The sequence below is a fragment of the Cylas formicarius genome, unplaced genomic scaffold (genome assembly GCF_029955315.1).
Source record: "Cylas formicarius isolate icCylForm1 unplaced genomic scaffold, icCylForm1.1 PGA_scaffold_12__32_contigs__length_19106922, whole genome shotgun sequence".
NCBI classification, from domain to species: domain Eukaryota; kingdom Metazoa; phylum Arthropoda; class Insecta; order Coleoptera; family Brentidae; genus Cylas; species Cylas formicarius.
This window is the reverse complement of record NW_026844225.1, coordinates 16,808,641-16,825,408: the sequence shown is the minus strand read 5'-3', so window position 1 is coordinate 16,825,408 and position 16,768 is coordinate 16,808,641. Positions and strand designations below refer to the sequence as shown.

The following is a 16,768-nucleotide window of genomic DNA, read 5'->3' as shown; positions in this document are numbered from 1 at the left end:
CTTTTTAATTTCTTAAAGGTAACCAAGTATCCAAGTGTGCGTGAGATTCCATTACGAATTGTTTTTTTTTTGCCTATTTTGCGGTAAATCCCATTTTACAAATAACTGTGGATGGTGGCTCGACTAATAATTATTCTTCTAGCTTCCTTTTTCTTTCTTATCATATCTTGTCTAGTATTGTCCACTAATTCCGGCAGGTTTCTTGAAAAGCTTCTTCGGAAAATTAGTGATGCTGTACCTGACTCGCCCCTTTGTTGTCCCTTACCAACGAATAAGGTCGTAAATTACATTTTGGGGGAAGATCCGATAAAAGCCGAGACGATATACTTTGAGACACACTTTACTAGTATGTGAAAAAATTACTGCAAATTTATTGCGTTCGCTTGTATCTCTGGTTGCCTAAAGTGCCGATCGGTCCTTGGCGCGGTTTTCTAAGCTTCGACTTTTAGTCGATTTCGTCCAATAAAACCTCCGAGTTCGAGACCGGGTCTAATTTTGGCCGAAACCGGCGAGACTTTCGGGAACTCCGATGAAAACATCGCGAAAATGTTATCGCCGCGGGGGCAAATAGAATGTGACAATCCAAAAACGGACGATCGGAAAAGAAACAAGATTACGATTTTCCCGGCGACTCTATATCATAATTCAGCGGCGTACGTCAGCTTAAATTAAAAGCGCGCGGTGCCGGCGGTCGCGCCTCTGGCGTCCTGCTAGGCAACTAATGCCCGAGCGAAGGTAAGGGTAAGCAGGAAAGCAGGCAAGGCACGGTACGGAGCGACAGCGCAGAGGAACGAGCTGGCGGCTGGCGCTGTCAGTGTGGCGGAGCCCACATCGAATTCGAAGCAGAATCAGAAAGACGGCTGCAAGGGAGAGAAGGCCGAAAGCAGCGAATAGTTGTGTGCATCGCGTGAAGTGTCCGGTTAAGTCGTTTTTTGGCCGCCTTCAGACACATTTTCGGGGGTGACCAATGTTAACCTGACCCCACAACTGTGCGCCGCTGGACTAGACAAGGCTCGGGGCGACCAACTACCGCAGCCGCAAACATATTGGACCAAATTAAAAAGTGAGTACCGTGCCTTCCGCTCTTTAGCAAGAAGTAAGAACGTTTCGACGCCGCCATCCTTGCGAAATAAAATTGGGTCACGTCGTCCGCGTTTCAATCCACGACCGGGATGGGCCACGGCCGAAAAAACTAAACTCCAAAACCCCGAAATAAATAGTTCGACGCGCGCTGCCCGAAAATCTCGGCGATTTTAATGCACGTCCGGCATTTTGCCTGAGTAAAATATGACTCAACATCAAAATAGATAAAAACCTCCGCCTCCGCCCCTCGGCGTGGCGGCAACATTTTATTTCCGTTGATAATGTAAAGCCCGTTTTGTTGTATTTTTGTTTAACAATAAAACGTCAGGTGTATACCTAACATAACCTTGGTGGTGTGCGATTTAAAATTAAACGCGTGATTCGTTCGCATAATCGCGAAATATATGTCAGACCAACCAGGGATTTTATTTATAAATAACGTTAATTGCGAAGGAATCGCGCGGATTCGTTAAACAATTGAAAAAAAATGCCGCTTTTATACGCACACATACACGCGCGCACGCACACCGCGAGTCGCGTATAGAATTTAGTTGCCGTTTTCTATTCACACCAAAAACTATTTTGTCATATATATATTTTTTTCTATAAATAACGTGCATTGCATTGACCGCTGGCTTCCAACTAGATGGATATTTTCGTAATATAACAACTCTGCGTCGCTCTGAGCTACGTTATTCGCACACGGTTATTGTAATATTCGCTCAGATTAATCGATATTCTCACATCGTATCCTTAATCCCCGCTGGTCGAACGGTTTAAAATCATGAATATCCCATAATGAAATTTTTCGAACGAAGACAACCCCGGTTATTTATATTATTTATCATTTAATTGACAAAATCCCAAATTAAAAGCTGACGCCATAATCTATACCTGACGTCGGCAATCTAGCACAAACCGAAATAAACCGGAAAATAGCCGTTGCAGATTTTTCCGGTTATATTTAAGGGTTCTCCGTTAATTTTTTTTATTTTTATTTGTTTAATTCCATTAGCCTCGACTGTCTTGCACATAGCGAATTTAATTTTTCCGGTAGAGGCCTATTTCCGAGAGGGAAACCACCTAGAAAATACTTACCTTTTTCATACCAAATTTTGCTCGACAAAGACGAAATTTAAAAGCCAATGAAGGTTATTTTTATTCTTCTGAGGGAGTATAAGCAAGTATTTTAATAAATATCTGGGAAAATGGTTAAAATGTGTGAATCGTTTACTCCGCAAGTAAATAAAATTTAAAAAATAAAACTGGCTAATTTCTCCTTATATGTTACTTCGGTGTAATTCCCGCTATTCCAATAAGGTTAAGCAAGTTGAAGCAAGCAAAGTTTCTGTTTTGTCACATATACCACTTAAGTCCGCATCGCATCTGAACATTTTTAAGTTTTGGCAAATTTTGATCCTGCGTCAAAAATAAAACACTTGCTGGTCAAAATTCACAATTTTTATAACAACTATTTAAAAATTTGGCCATTTTTCTGCAAATGTGCCAATTTCCAAAAAAATCCGACAAACTTGATTCTTTTTTACTTTTTTCTATCCTATTTTGCTTACACGGATACTTCAATAAAGCGTTTTCTTTAAATTTGTCTTAAACGCTCAAAGAAAAAAGTTTAGTTGATTTTATCACTGAAATATTTATTGAAATTCTGTCTCTCCTCTTTCTTTCATATATTGCAAATTTTTTCGTTAATTATCATTTAGAACCGTATCTCCATATTGTACTTAGGATAGAGCTTGTATGCCCCTCACGATATGTTGGTGTGGCCTACTCGCAAACGATGGACTTATGCTAGATCTTGCCCACTTAGTGGTGGTTGTGAATACATTGATTTTACTTCTGGTTTAATACATTCAGCTTATTTTCGGGACCATTCGTCTAGTTTCTAAGTCTTAAAGAAGTTTTCATGATTCTAGTTCATGATTTATCTGTAGAATACTATGACGTAGGATGGTATACGAACAAAAATTCGATAAACACGCAAATAGTCGTTTGATCCCGATCGTTAAGTATAAAATACTCAAACTAGCTCGTCCGTTTCGCGGAAATTTAATTTACATCCATCGGGCTTGCTAAATACGTGCCGAATAATTTATCACTAGTTCAGATTCTACACCCTTCCCTCTGGTTACTCTTGTCTTTGTCGTTTCACGATATACGAGTCCCATTGGCAATGCGAAACGTGTACGGCATTTAAAAAATTTAAATAAAAACCGAACAAAAATATACGACGTTAGTTTTTAAGGTTCTATTTTCAGTTTTCGTACAGAAAAAAGTTCTATGAAATTAACTATATGAAACCAAACATTTTTTACACAATTAAATTAGAACAAAAAATGTGATTTTTCACAGTTATTTATTACTTTGACAGCTGTTTCGGCGGCACCTTTCTCAAATACAAAATATGACAATATTCCCACACCTACAAACACGTACTAATAGTTTTTTTTAATTACCAGTGTAGGGTTACAAATTTAAATTTAACAATAGAGAGGCATTTAAATCCAATTGGTTCCAGCAGATTTAGTTTTTTGCTTTTTGATTGATTATGTAAAATATCAAAATTATCGTCAAACTTGTGTATTTCTGAATTTAAAATTGACATTTGCCCTTATGCAGCTTTTACAAAAATATTTCTCAAACTTATTTCTTGTGTTTTTGGTCTGTAAGGCATCCTTGTCCTAATGAAGTTATAATTAGTTACAAATACTACTGAAAAAAAATATTATTAATATAATATTTTTGGATTTTGCGTATCAATACGCCCAGTAAGTTGGCCATCCCTACGCCAAACATTCTGTATACATTTATGGAAAATTTATCATATTTTTAATTAAATGTGGGAAAAAATGTTCTAAAATTCGTAAGAGTAAATGAAATATTTATAACTGCGTCGCTTGTTGACAAATGGAACTTGGATTTGTTGGCGTTTCGTTGACGAGTCTCAGTTAATCTTGAGGAATCCAGAAGATTTGTAAAAATAAATTTTCATCGACGTAGCAGCATGTACAATTTAAGTTTTTCGTATATTTAAACGATTTAATACCTGTATAAATAAGTAACTCGCAAAATGTTAATAGATTCATCTCTCAAGCAAATTATAGTGAAAATGGCTCCAGGTGGTACCACATTATGTTCTAGATATCGAAATTATTGGAATGCACTGATCTACTAAAGTCCTTATACTGATTGGTAAATTGGTAATGCCCATTTTGAACGAGTAAGTGTGAGTAAGTGTCTTTCGGTGTTAAAAATAATTTATTTACAATAGAAAATGGAAAACTTCGACAATCTTGTGTTTGAACATGCAAAAATCAATGGTGAACACGTGGTTGAATTGTTTCAAATTACAGATTAGCATCTTCACGTAACATTTTGTATATTTGAAAGACTGAAGAAATACTTGAAATGGTGCAGTAAATTTGTATTACAACACTGTTATAATTGAATTGAAGTCAAAATTTATCTATTTAGTAAAATACATTTGCGCTAAATTTAAAAGAAAAGAAAAAAAATTATGTAATTGTGCTGCAAGGATTTTTTCGGTGCAGAAATCAAGAAAACCAGGGGTGAAAATAAAACGAATGGAGGAAAAGGCAAAAACGTGTGTCAAAGGATTCGCCTCCGGTGAGGAGGTGACGTCACTGTAAGCATTTTCATCGATCCCCGGGAATATATAAAGTCGTCACCATGCACGCTCTAGCTAGAACGTCCGAAAATAGGGCCGCCCTATAGTCTATGCATCGGGGCCGCCGTTAACAAAAAAAAAACAAGTAAACACGCTAAATTAAACTCTAAATAAAATTCTAGAGCTGTCGGCGCGAAAAATCGATTCATTCTAAGGCGTTTATTGCTAGATTTGCATGTTTCCGTTCCGCGCTTTGCAATCGTTGAAATTATATTTTTAGGTGTTGCTTCATTATTTTAGAGAAATTTCAGTAATAAATGTTTGTTGATTTTTCAAATGCCCGTAGTTTCGGGTAATTTATGATTTTTTATGTTATTTTAGTGTTGCTTTGTAAATGGTTTTCCTGATGTTGGGTGCAGATTTTTCTTGTATATACGCGTGTGTGGGTATACAATTATGCTCCAAAAATAAATCGCGATTTTACTATCGCTTTGCTACTGGAGAACGAATCGACGATTCGTTAATTGATTTCCCGTTTGTTTAAGATAAGGGCAAGATTATACCGAACAACTATTTAATAATAACTTTAGATTTTTGACATACGCCTCCATTAAGACACACACACACACAAATTTACTTGGAAACTATTGGTGAGTTTTATTTGTTGGTTATTATTTAAAAAGCACGCATTTTATAAATCCTTTTAACACATTACGTTTTGCACATCGTAAATCGATAAATAACGAAATGAAAATAGCAATGGCGACCCTGGTTTCCAATATAACCTGAACGATAAGATGTTTTGTCATCGCTCGCTCACCTTATGTCTACGAGAAGAAAATACCCACGTGCATGCTGTTTTATATCTGACGTCACCGCGGGTTATGCTATATTTAATGAAGTTTATAAATAAACTAATTTAACGAAATTAACGAATGAATGTGAAGAGGACGCGCCAATGTATATGCATATTTATGATGGGTTTTTTGACATAGATGGGTTGTGACGCAAATTATGCACTGAAAATTAGCCAGTGCGCGACGTGATGTAAAAGTTAATTTTGTCACCTCATCTCGAACCTCCCTTTTTGAAAAATACAATGTAGAATCTAAAAAAGTGGCTGGGATGGAGTCAGTCAAAAAAAAAAAGAAAAAAAAAAGTTCTTATAAATGTTCAGAAATCCTTAGTTTCCAAGATACATTGAGTCATGTTTTTTAAGAAACGGCTTTTTGCAATTGGGCCCATTTAAAATGATAATTGATGATAATGGTAAAAAAAGATCAGGCAAATTACTTTTTTTTTGCAATTTTTGTTATTTACGTTGAACGAGCCACTAAAAGTATAACTTTTTGACACTTGAGTCGTTAAACTTATCACCAAAGAAAATGATAAGAAACCCTTATTTTTTTAATCTTTAACAGTGTTAATTTTGGAAATTACGCATTTCCGAACTTGCCTTTTTTCCCTTTTTACACTGTAATTTAAAAACTACGTAATTCAAAGGGGAAGAAATTTCGCGTACTTTGTTTAAATTTGGCTTGCCAAAAAATCGATAATGCAATTTCTGAGTGCAATAAAATTTGCGCTGCGTTCTCTTTTATTGGTAATAAATAAATAAATTTTAATTTTGTAGCCCCGTACGGTTTTCATTTAATCATTCCCGACTGGTGGGTAATTTTTGTTTGCTAATGTTTTTTTCTATTATTATTTTACGAAGATTATCTATAACATGTCACCTGCAAAGCAGGGAAAATCTAGTCATTCAGATTGCTCAGAACCCTGTTTGGCGATAGAGTAAGCCTGCAATTTTAATATGCTTTGATGCGCAGAAGACGGAAAATGTTATTTCAAAAATTTCTCAGCACAATTTTCAAACGTAAATATGTATATAAAATATTTTTCACGCAACCCTTGCACGTCTTTTTCTGACCACCGGACGTTAGTGAAATATAAATTTGTCATCTTGAGTTACGACCCAGTTGGGAAATGACTGTTTCAATTTAACGCGTCTTTTTTACGCGGTCGTTTTATGTTTTTTACATTGGACAAGGTAAATGTTTCCAGGGAGTCGTATTTAGTTTTCAAAACGGGGCCGTTTAAAGAAAACCACCCTTCGTTCTATAGATAATTCCGCAACGCCAATGTTATTTTCGGGTGTGGTATTCCTGCATTGCAGGTTTTTGTAGCTGTACGCTAGAACGCAAAAAATCATTAACCTGTAGGGTTAAAAATAACACAACCCAATTAATTGAACATCGAACCGATATCATAATATCGGCCTTTTGTTGTTAGAATGTTCAATTTTATATAGGATGGTTCGACTCTAGAATTGAACGGCCGGTAGTTATTCATTATAGACAAAAAAAACCTTTCGAATAATTGGCCACAAATAAATGATTATGTGTACCCCCAACGTTTGATAAATATTTATTTTTTTATCTAAAATCCTTAAGAAAATGCTAATATCCAGTTTGTTTCTGTCAGACGTAATCTTGTCAAAGAGGGTTTATGCGATTTGGTGATTCGGTTACCAAAAGAAAGAATTCGTATGTGGCCGAGGCAAAATCAATTTCTGCACCACTCGTGAAATTCGATAGAGAAAGCTTGGTTCAATCTATTTGTAGCAAGAATTATAAAGCTTCGGTTGCGACTATTTGCTAAAGGATAGAGCGGCTAATTGACTAAGAGACTAGGAACGCTGAAAATCTCTAATCGATATAAAAATTTGCCCCACTGATACGACCCGGTCGGAACAATCCCAAAGGGATTATTTTACGCGTTGTTGTTGTTTATCGACACGAAGTGAAACAAAATTTCGAAAAAAACTAAAATATTAGTTCCGCCAAAATGGTACAATTATTTTCGTATTACCTACGCGTCACGCCCACGTGATATCCTATTCCGTGGAACGTTTTCCTATCCCACAAACACGCCAATGAGTCACACTCATAATATTTAATTCTCTTTCCTGCACAGAGTCTATAATGTTGAACAAACATTTTCTACACACACACATCATTTGCATGGTTTTGTTTGGTTCGGTTTAATTCGATCAATTTGTATAAATTTCGTTTCAAACGACGACAAGCGTTTTCGCTTTCCTTTTTTTTTTTCGGTTTAATTCGGATTTTTTCCATCGAATCGGTATTCTGCGCTTTTATTTATTTCCCTTACGGCTAAATGAAATGTACGAACGTTTGTTCGTATTAATGCAGCAGTTGGAATTGTTAAAAAAAATGTTTGACCCGACAGTGTTATCAATTATACCCCGAGTCGTCGTTCGCGGGGCTAATTACCCTGATTAGTAATGCGTTCGAAAAGACGAAATAACAAACACTCTAAACTTTAATTTCTGAAAGATAAAATCTGACCTCAAAAACGTAGATAATAATTATGTTTCCGAGCAACTTCGCACAATGGGTCTTGGATTTTCTCATCTACAGTCGCAAACAACCCGAGGTTAACTGGATAAATAATAAAATCTTGATGGCGGAACATAAAAGTTTAGTATTGTATTAATAATCTTTTCATCGATTTATCGTACAGAAAATAACCACGGTGTCGTAAAATATCTGGCAAAATCCACTCTATTTACGCTCTCTGTTCTTCAAATAACGCTACAGAAAAGAAAAAAACAATAATCACAAACAGAAATAGAAACGTGTAATTATTGATTAATAAAATTTATCGAAAGCTTTATCCAATCGATCGCAATGCGACGTATAAATGGCATTTTGTTATGACTGAGAACGGCTAAGTTCAAATTTGATTTATAAAGTCTCCTACGTGTGGGTGGTTAGGATTTTGTATCGTCACAGGTCTAGACGTGCCAACATAATTTCGTTCGTAATCATAAGATAAAATGGAAAGTTACCAAGATCGTGTAAAATTATGAACACGAAAGACAGATAAGAATAAAGGTAGAATGATTATTTTTAGTCTGTATCGACAGCAGACTGTATCATTAAAATTTTCCTAGATTTTCTTGTTCTGTCGAGTTTTATATTTATATTGCCCGGCATCGATGTTGTACTATAATTGTGGGCGACCTTGTAAATACCTATTTAAACATTAAGGCCTGTGACCTGTGATGTCATGTCTGCGTTGACAACATTTCACTAGTAATAACCATATTGATACGCGATCGAAATTTGTTTCAACGTTTAAATAAAATATCTATTCCGAGTTTTCTGTTTCTGGGTTGTAAAAGATAAGAATGGTAAAACAAGTTGTGAAAAGGCGTGGAAATTGCCAAACTGAACCCGAGTCACCTTTACCGACTCAACTTTCCGTCCAAGTAAATAGAAAGCCAATTTATAAATTTCCACGAATAATTACCAGGCAAATATTAGCTTTGCCGGCGTCCCTTTCTGGATAATGATCGGGAGAAGTGGAAGTTTCCAAGTGATACCAGTTTTTCTTTATCTGCGGAATATAAAAAGAAATGTTTCCCTATTGAAAAATACCGGGTGTTTGATCGAGGGTTAACAAAACTGGGTGGGCGTATCGGTAGGCTTATTTGGAAGATATTTCGTTGGTCCTAAACGTTTGCGATTTTTTTTGTATCATTGATTTTTTAATATTTAAAATAATTCACAATAATTCAAGAGGCGTTTTCTCTCTATTAAAGTCATGACTAGTTACAAATACTAACGAAATAATGAATGTGCAAGCTGATATTCCTAATAGGAAGGTTCATTTTAATTAGATATAAAAATAAAAAAAATGCGATAGTGTTATATATATATATATATATATATATATATATATATATATATATATATATATATATATATATATATATATATATATATATATATATATATATATATATATATATATATATATATATATATATATATATATATATATATATATATATATATATATATATATATATATATATATATATATATATATATATATATATATATATATATATATATATATATATATATATATATATATATATATATATATATATATATATATATATATATATATATATATATATATGTTGGAATCCTGCAAATCCTGCATCCGGCCGGAATCCTGCAAATCCTGCATCCGGCTGGAATCCTGCAAATCCTGCATCCGACTGGAATCCTGCAGACGTTTCGCCAAAATCTCACCTGGCATCTTCAATGCTCGCGCTCCGAAAACACTTCGAACACTGGGAGGTTATCGGCGGTGCGTGCGGTATTTATACTCTGCGCCGGAGATGGTAACGGTGCTGCTTGTGCGTGGGGGGAGGCGGCTCCGCCCCCTGAATTGTCGCGTTGTTAATTTCGCCCGATCGTAGTTGGGATGTCCCCGTTGGCTGCTGCGCATCGGTCTGCTGTTTGATTATCGTTCTCCACGTGTTGGATAAATGCAGAGCGTCGTCTCTCGTATTGAGGTGTCCGGACTTTTCTATTTCGATAGCCTCTCGTATAATCCTAGTCCTAAAATCAGGAATATTAGCTATTTGTTTGCAAGTGCCGAAATCAATTTTATGGCCTGTCTGATGTTGGTGCTGAAACAAAGGAGATGTTGTTTGTTTGTTTCTTATGGCTAAACGATGTTCCTCGAGCCTGGCTGAAATCCTTCTGTTGGTCTGTCCCACATACGTCAGGCTGCACGATCCGCACGCTACACTGTATACTCCTTGGTTTTCCAGAGTAATTTTTTGTTTTGGGTTTCTTAGTATTGCTCCTATGGTATGGTCAGGTTTGTATGCCGTTGATATGTCGAGTTTCCGTAATATTCGGCCGATTTTGTCAGTAACCCCTTTGATGTATGGCAGGACAGCGATCGATCTTCGTTGGGTCTCGTCCTGTACTCTCTGTTGCGGCTGTTGTTGTTTACTGATTGCCTTGCCGATGGTGCGCCTTTGGTATCCGTTTTGTCGAAGACAGGTACTAATTTTCTTCAGTTCTTTATCTCTGTTCCTCTCGTTTGTGAGCCTGAAGGACCGAGCAATTAATGTATTTGCCACTGCCTGTATCTGTGATGGGTAGTGATGAGATTTAGCGTTCAGATATCTATTAGTGTGTGTTGGTTTTCTATAGACAGTGTGTTCCAAGTGCCAGCTTCGGTCCTTGTGATGTGCACATCTAAAAAGGGCAGACTGTTATCCTCTTCAAGTTCTATTGTAAATTGAATCCTTGGGTGAATGGAATTCAGATGATCTAGGAATTTCAAAAGCTCCTCCTTGCCAAAAGGCCATACAACAAATACGTCATCAACGTATCTTGTCCATAGTATTGGCTTCAGATTTGCCTTCTCTATTGCTTTCTTTTCGAAGTAAATCATGAAGAGGTTGGCAATCACAGGTGAGAGAGATGATCCCATTGCTGCTCCATCTATTTGTCGGTAAATTTTCCCGTTGTACATAAAGTAAGCGTTTTTCAGGCAATGTCTGCAGGATTCCAGTCGGATGCAGGATTCCAGTCGGAGTTCAACGAGCGAACGGATGATATCCCGGAATATAGTGTCATCACATTTTTCCATCCGTGAATCAATACGTGAGAATATATATATATATATATATATATATATATATATATATATATATATATATATATATATATATATTCTCACGTATTGATTCACGGATGGAAAAATGTGATGACACTATACTCCGGGATATCATCCGTTCGCTCGTTGAACTCCGACTGGAATCCTGCATCCGACTGGAATTCTGCAAATCCTGCATCCGACTGGAATCCTGCAGACGTTTCGCCAAAATCTCACTTGGCATCTTCAATGCTCGCGCTCCGAAAACAGTGTTCGAAGTGTTTTCGGAGCGCGAGCATTGAAGATGCCAAGTGAGATTTTGGCGAAACGTCTGCAGGATTCCAGTCGGATGCAGGATTTGCAGAATTCCAGTCGGATGCAGGATTCCAGTCGGAGTTCAACGAGCGAACGGATGATATCCCGGAGTATAGTGTCATCACATATATATATATATATATATATATATATATATATATATATATATATATATATATATATATATATATATATATATATATATATATATATATATATATATATATATATATATATATATATATATATATATATATATATATATTCTCACTTATTGATCCACGGATGGAAAAATGTGATGACACTATATTCCGGGATATCATCCGTTCGCTCGTTGAACTCCGACTGGAATCCTGCAAATCCTGCATCCGACTGGAATCCTGCAGACGTTTCGCCAAAATCTCACTTGGCATCTTCAATTCTCGCGCTCCGTGTTCGAAGTGTTTTCGGAGCGCGAGAATTGAAGATGCCAAGTGAGATTTTGGCGAAACGTCTGCAGGATTCCAGTCGGATGCAGGATTTGCAGGATTCCAGTCGGATGCAGGATTCCAGTCGGAGTTCAACGAGCGAACGGATGATATCCCGGAATATAGTGTCATCATATATATATATATATATATATATATATATATATATATATATATATATATATATATATATATATATATATATATATATGTCAGTTGTAATACCATGTACAAGGACTTTACCGTCCCAATAGAAGTTGTGCTCCAATGTAACACCTTTTTTAATTCCAAGAACTCATCAATAAGAGGTAATATGCTGTTGATGCAGATGAAAACATATCTCAAGCATTCCAAAGGGATCCCACGACCGCTATAAGAAAAGTAACTGTAGATCTTGACGTTTCTGTGTGAAAATATTCCTAAAAATTTTACCGGCATCTTCCGACATGGCAATCATCATCAATCATCAAGTCAAAATAAATCTTAATAATTTTGTTGACATATGCATTAGAAATATCATTTTACACACTCATTATGACGGCATTATTTGTGGTTGGTATGACTATTAAAAACACACAAAATTTGATTTTTAAAAATATTGGAAAAAAAGTTAAAATTAAAAAAAAATCCGGAACGTTTAGGACACTATAAAATGTCTTCGAAATGCGCCTTACAACTCTTAATCTACGCTCTTCGATGGCGTTATTAAAACAAATGAACTATTGATTGGAAACGTTATCAATAATTAAATTTTCGTAAGTAAAAATAGAACGTATGTTTCAAATAAAGTAAGTTAACGTTGAAATTCAAATCGAAATCAATTTTTCCAATTAATAATAATTTTCTGAGGCATAAATTAGGTTTACTCTATTTAAATATTTATAAAACGCACGGGCGAGCTTAAACACACTACTACACCTACCTACGTAATTAAGCAAATAAATTTTGTATAAAAAAGTGATGTTGAATTTAACGTAAATAGCTCGACTAACAGTGGTTAATTTTTGCGATATTATTTTCTACGCCACACTATTGTAAATCAATTTAAATCGTTTTATAAATAGCAATGTTCAGGGCGACAAAAATCTCATAAATTATAAATATTTAACGTTTCGATTGACAAATTATATTAATACGTAAGGTATTACGTATCTGTTACATTTAGTAAATCGTATTATTCCTGAAGAATCGACCGCGGAAATTATTGCTTCGAAAATTTCATGCAAAACGAGCATTGAATGGTCATCCCCACATTTTTAACGAACATGAAACGGGTAGAAAGGAAGATTCTATTTTTGTGTCGGTAATCGAGCTCAAACAATTTCGTTCAAGTTGGTAGAACTTCAATGACATAAGAATATACAATGGGAAACCTGCTGTATATCGTTTATTGTATTTAGCGAACGTAGCCGCATACGAGGGAGTTTTTAATCACGTTGCCTCCGTGTGAATTCTTTTTTTTTTTTCAATGTCTAGAATATCACGTAATTTAAAGAGCGGTTTTGGATAAACTCTATCCTACACTTTTTGCAGATAAAGGTTACAAGGCAAGCCATGCTCAACTCGTGTATTATATAAAACAGTTGACCTACATCCTTATATAATTATCCATAACCAGGCTAAAGTGCGTAACTAAATATAGATTTCGTCCATTAGTTAGAGCAAAATTAAACTCCGCGCTGCTGTTTTTCCGTTATTCGATACGAAATAAAGTACGCAAGAGAAATATTCCGAAAAAGACGCTGTCGGCAATATTGAGCATTATAATCGGCCGTTTAGTAAAATTGCAGTTCCATAACAACTGTGGATTAACTAAAAACTCTAATAGACAACTCTGGAAGGCCTAATTTCCTACGGTGTGCAAGAGAGAGGGATACCTAGTTTGTTACGGTTATCTGGATGGATGAGATGCCTTTAATTATAGTCTAAAAATAAACCGACTTCACTGAAGGATTAGCCAAGGATCAATCTAGTTTCCTCGTGTTTTATCTTTTTTTTTCAAGGAGGATTAACATTTTTTTAAGATATTTCTTTTTTTCGAAAATTGTCTAGATATTGCTATGTCAAAAAAAGATGAAATTATAAAACAGCTTTATATCGGGCCAGAGTTTTATCACTTATTTTATTATTTGGTATTAAGAGTGTAATTTTAAAATGCAGGAGGTATAATATTTGAAATATCAGCACTTACAAAACTAGTTAATACTGGAACTAATCAGGTGTTATCGAGAAAAGTCGCGCATAGATTAACGAAGTTTATGAAATATGAATGATTAAGGTTTTTCCCAAAGCTTTAATTAATTCTTTTTCGCTCAGTGAGGGTTGAATAAGTTTAGCTAAGCTATTACCATATTGAATAATTTAGCAAACGCGGAATGCTCCAAAATTCAAGTAGAACGGATAAGGGAGACGGTTGTATTTCGTTTTAATAAAATGCGGTTGTTTACGCGGACACAATTTTTGAAAAACTTGCTTCGCTGGTGTCTAATAAAACTTTTCAATTTCAACGCCTCCAACTTTTTAGTATATTTAAATGGTTCGTCCCGGCTTGTTAAAGTTCGAGTATATTTGGCAACGGTGTCGCGAAAATCGATTTGAAAGTCCAGAGAATATAGATTAAACATGTGTGCTGTTATAGCTGGATGGATAATAAACAGTTTTTAAACGGCAAACATATCGTATTAGAAGGCAATTAAAGATTTTGTATAACTCGCCCCGCAGTATAAACACTTTTCAACATTTTTACCCGAGTTTATTTTCGACCAATCTATTTTATTTCCCATGTGTCAAGGACGTCAAGGTGTTGAAAGCGATTTTTTTTACACATTCCGCACTCCATCGAATCAACGAAGTTCACCGTTTTTATTTTTTATCTATTCGAGCCTGACTCTAGAAGTTATAATTGCAGAGTTATTTAAAGGGCCATTAAAACTACATCCACGTTATGCAAATTCGTGTTGTCAACCAGAAAATCTACCGTAAAAGGTTAATTACAATTGCTATACAGATTAGGGTACTTTTATCTTGACATTAATTCGTTTAGTTTGTAAAACTGACTTAATAATACGACGTTTTATCACTACAAATCTTATCGTTGTCTCCTTAACACAATTCTGCCATCGGTCTCTGGAAATTTGTAACTTTGTTACACCATCACATACGGACTAAATTAATTAAAAGCAAAGGAATTCGATGATTTCGCTAGTTAACGACAATTACTGTCGTTAGCGGTGTTTTAATTACCCGACTGCCATTTTTCCGTACCTGCGGCTCGAGAATTTTATTTCGTAATTATTTATCTTGGCGACAAAATGAAGCGGCTTTGCCTTTGAGGCAGGTTTAATCCATTAAAAAATTGTTTAACCTACAGACTCACCTTTAAGCGTTGATTATTCGAGCGCCTGATGGTGGCGTTATTTATTATTATAATTGCTGATAAACTGATAGCCTCTTTACACAGAAAAAATCGATCTAATTTCAAGATAAATATGATTATAATGGTGTTATCAAACGAAAAGTACATGTAGTAATCTGTAGAAAACATGTCAAAATTGATATTTAAAATGTGTCATCGATTATAAAAATATTATCTCTATTAACCGGCTAAGTTATGTAATTTATATCTCCATGAGCATCAAGGTTAGAGATATCGGAAATACCAACTTTTAACGTTTTTCAGTCTCAAATGATCTGGTTTGCAAGCTCGCTACTTAATGTCCACTTATTAATTAACTAGTCAAATTTATATAAGTATATATAATACAATATATAATGGCTATTTGCGTTTATAAATTAAGATGGATCTAGCAAAACGATCATATTTTTCTTTGGGTCTGACACACAAAACTAGTTGCTAGTTACCTATAGAAAATACTTACCACATATAAGCTCTTAATATAAACTGGAAGATTATCCTCATTATAGTTTTGTATTTTCGATTTAGCCGTATATATATAAAGAATCATATCTTATCCCAAAAAGATCATTAATATTCGGTTTTAATTTAAAGAAAAAAATTTTCGTTGTTGACTGAAAAATAATTATCGTGAAATGTCTTCAATTATTCTTATAGGGAATTTAATGCTCTACAAAAAAGGTCTCTTGATTACTCGAACATTTTGGAATCCGAAGGGGTACTTATATTCATAGTTTTTATTAAATATTTTCAATTTATTCATTGAATTAGTAAATTTTGAGAATTGCGATTTGTTATCTGTTTCAGAAAAAAGTCCTTTATTCAAGAAATATCAATAAATGCATCAATAGAAAAAGAATTATGTTCCACCATATGAAATGTTGTGCCTTAATGCAGTATCAATGGAAAATTATATTTATATATTTTTTAGATTTAGTTATACAAATCGACTTTTATTACAGTCAGGAAATAGTCCTCGATGGTCTTCGGCAACTTGCAGCAAGTATTGACACTAATCTTCGTTTTTCGTCAAACACTGATAATATTCAAAGACCAACGCTACTCCACGCTCTGCTGCGTCATTTTCATTTGTTTAAAATAGCGTTTAATTATTTATATATGAGACTAAATCGAAGGTGCAAGATTATAATGAAGATAATCTTCCCATTAATATTGAGGGCTCATACATGGTAAGTACTTTCTAGAGGTAACCAACAACTAGTTTTTGTGCGTCAGATAAAAAAAAATCGTTATTTTACCCAGCTTGTTATAAATGCTAAATAATTTTTTTTGTTGATGCAGAAATTGTTATAATTTTTTTATTTATTTATCTTATGTTAATTT

General features: G+C 34.9%; 1 protein-coding gene across 10 annotated transcripts in view; it reads left to right on the top strand.

The window, feature by feature from the left end:
• Positions 1–16,768, top strand: part of LOC132695805 (plasma membrane calcium-transporting ATPase 3) — a 51,564-nt gene that overhangs the window by 3,964 nt on the left and 30,832 nt on the right. For 6 of the 10 annotated variants that reach the window (XR_009617886.1, XM_060660291.1, XM_060660290.1 and 3 more), the window contains exon 1: positions 742–1,063. The exons of 2 other annotated variants lie outside the window; for them this stretch is intronic. The gene's annotated coding sequence lies outside the window, so the exon portion shown is untranslated. Of the gene's footprint in view, positions 1–740; positions 1,064–5,360; positions 5,380–16,768 lie in introns of those variants that run through there. 2 more of the 10 variants (XM_060660289.1, XM_060660287.1) reach the window with 2 other exon arrangements.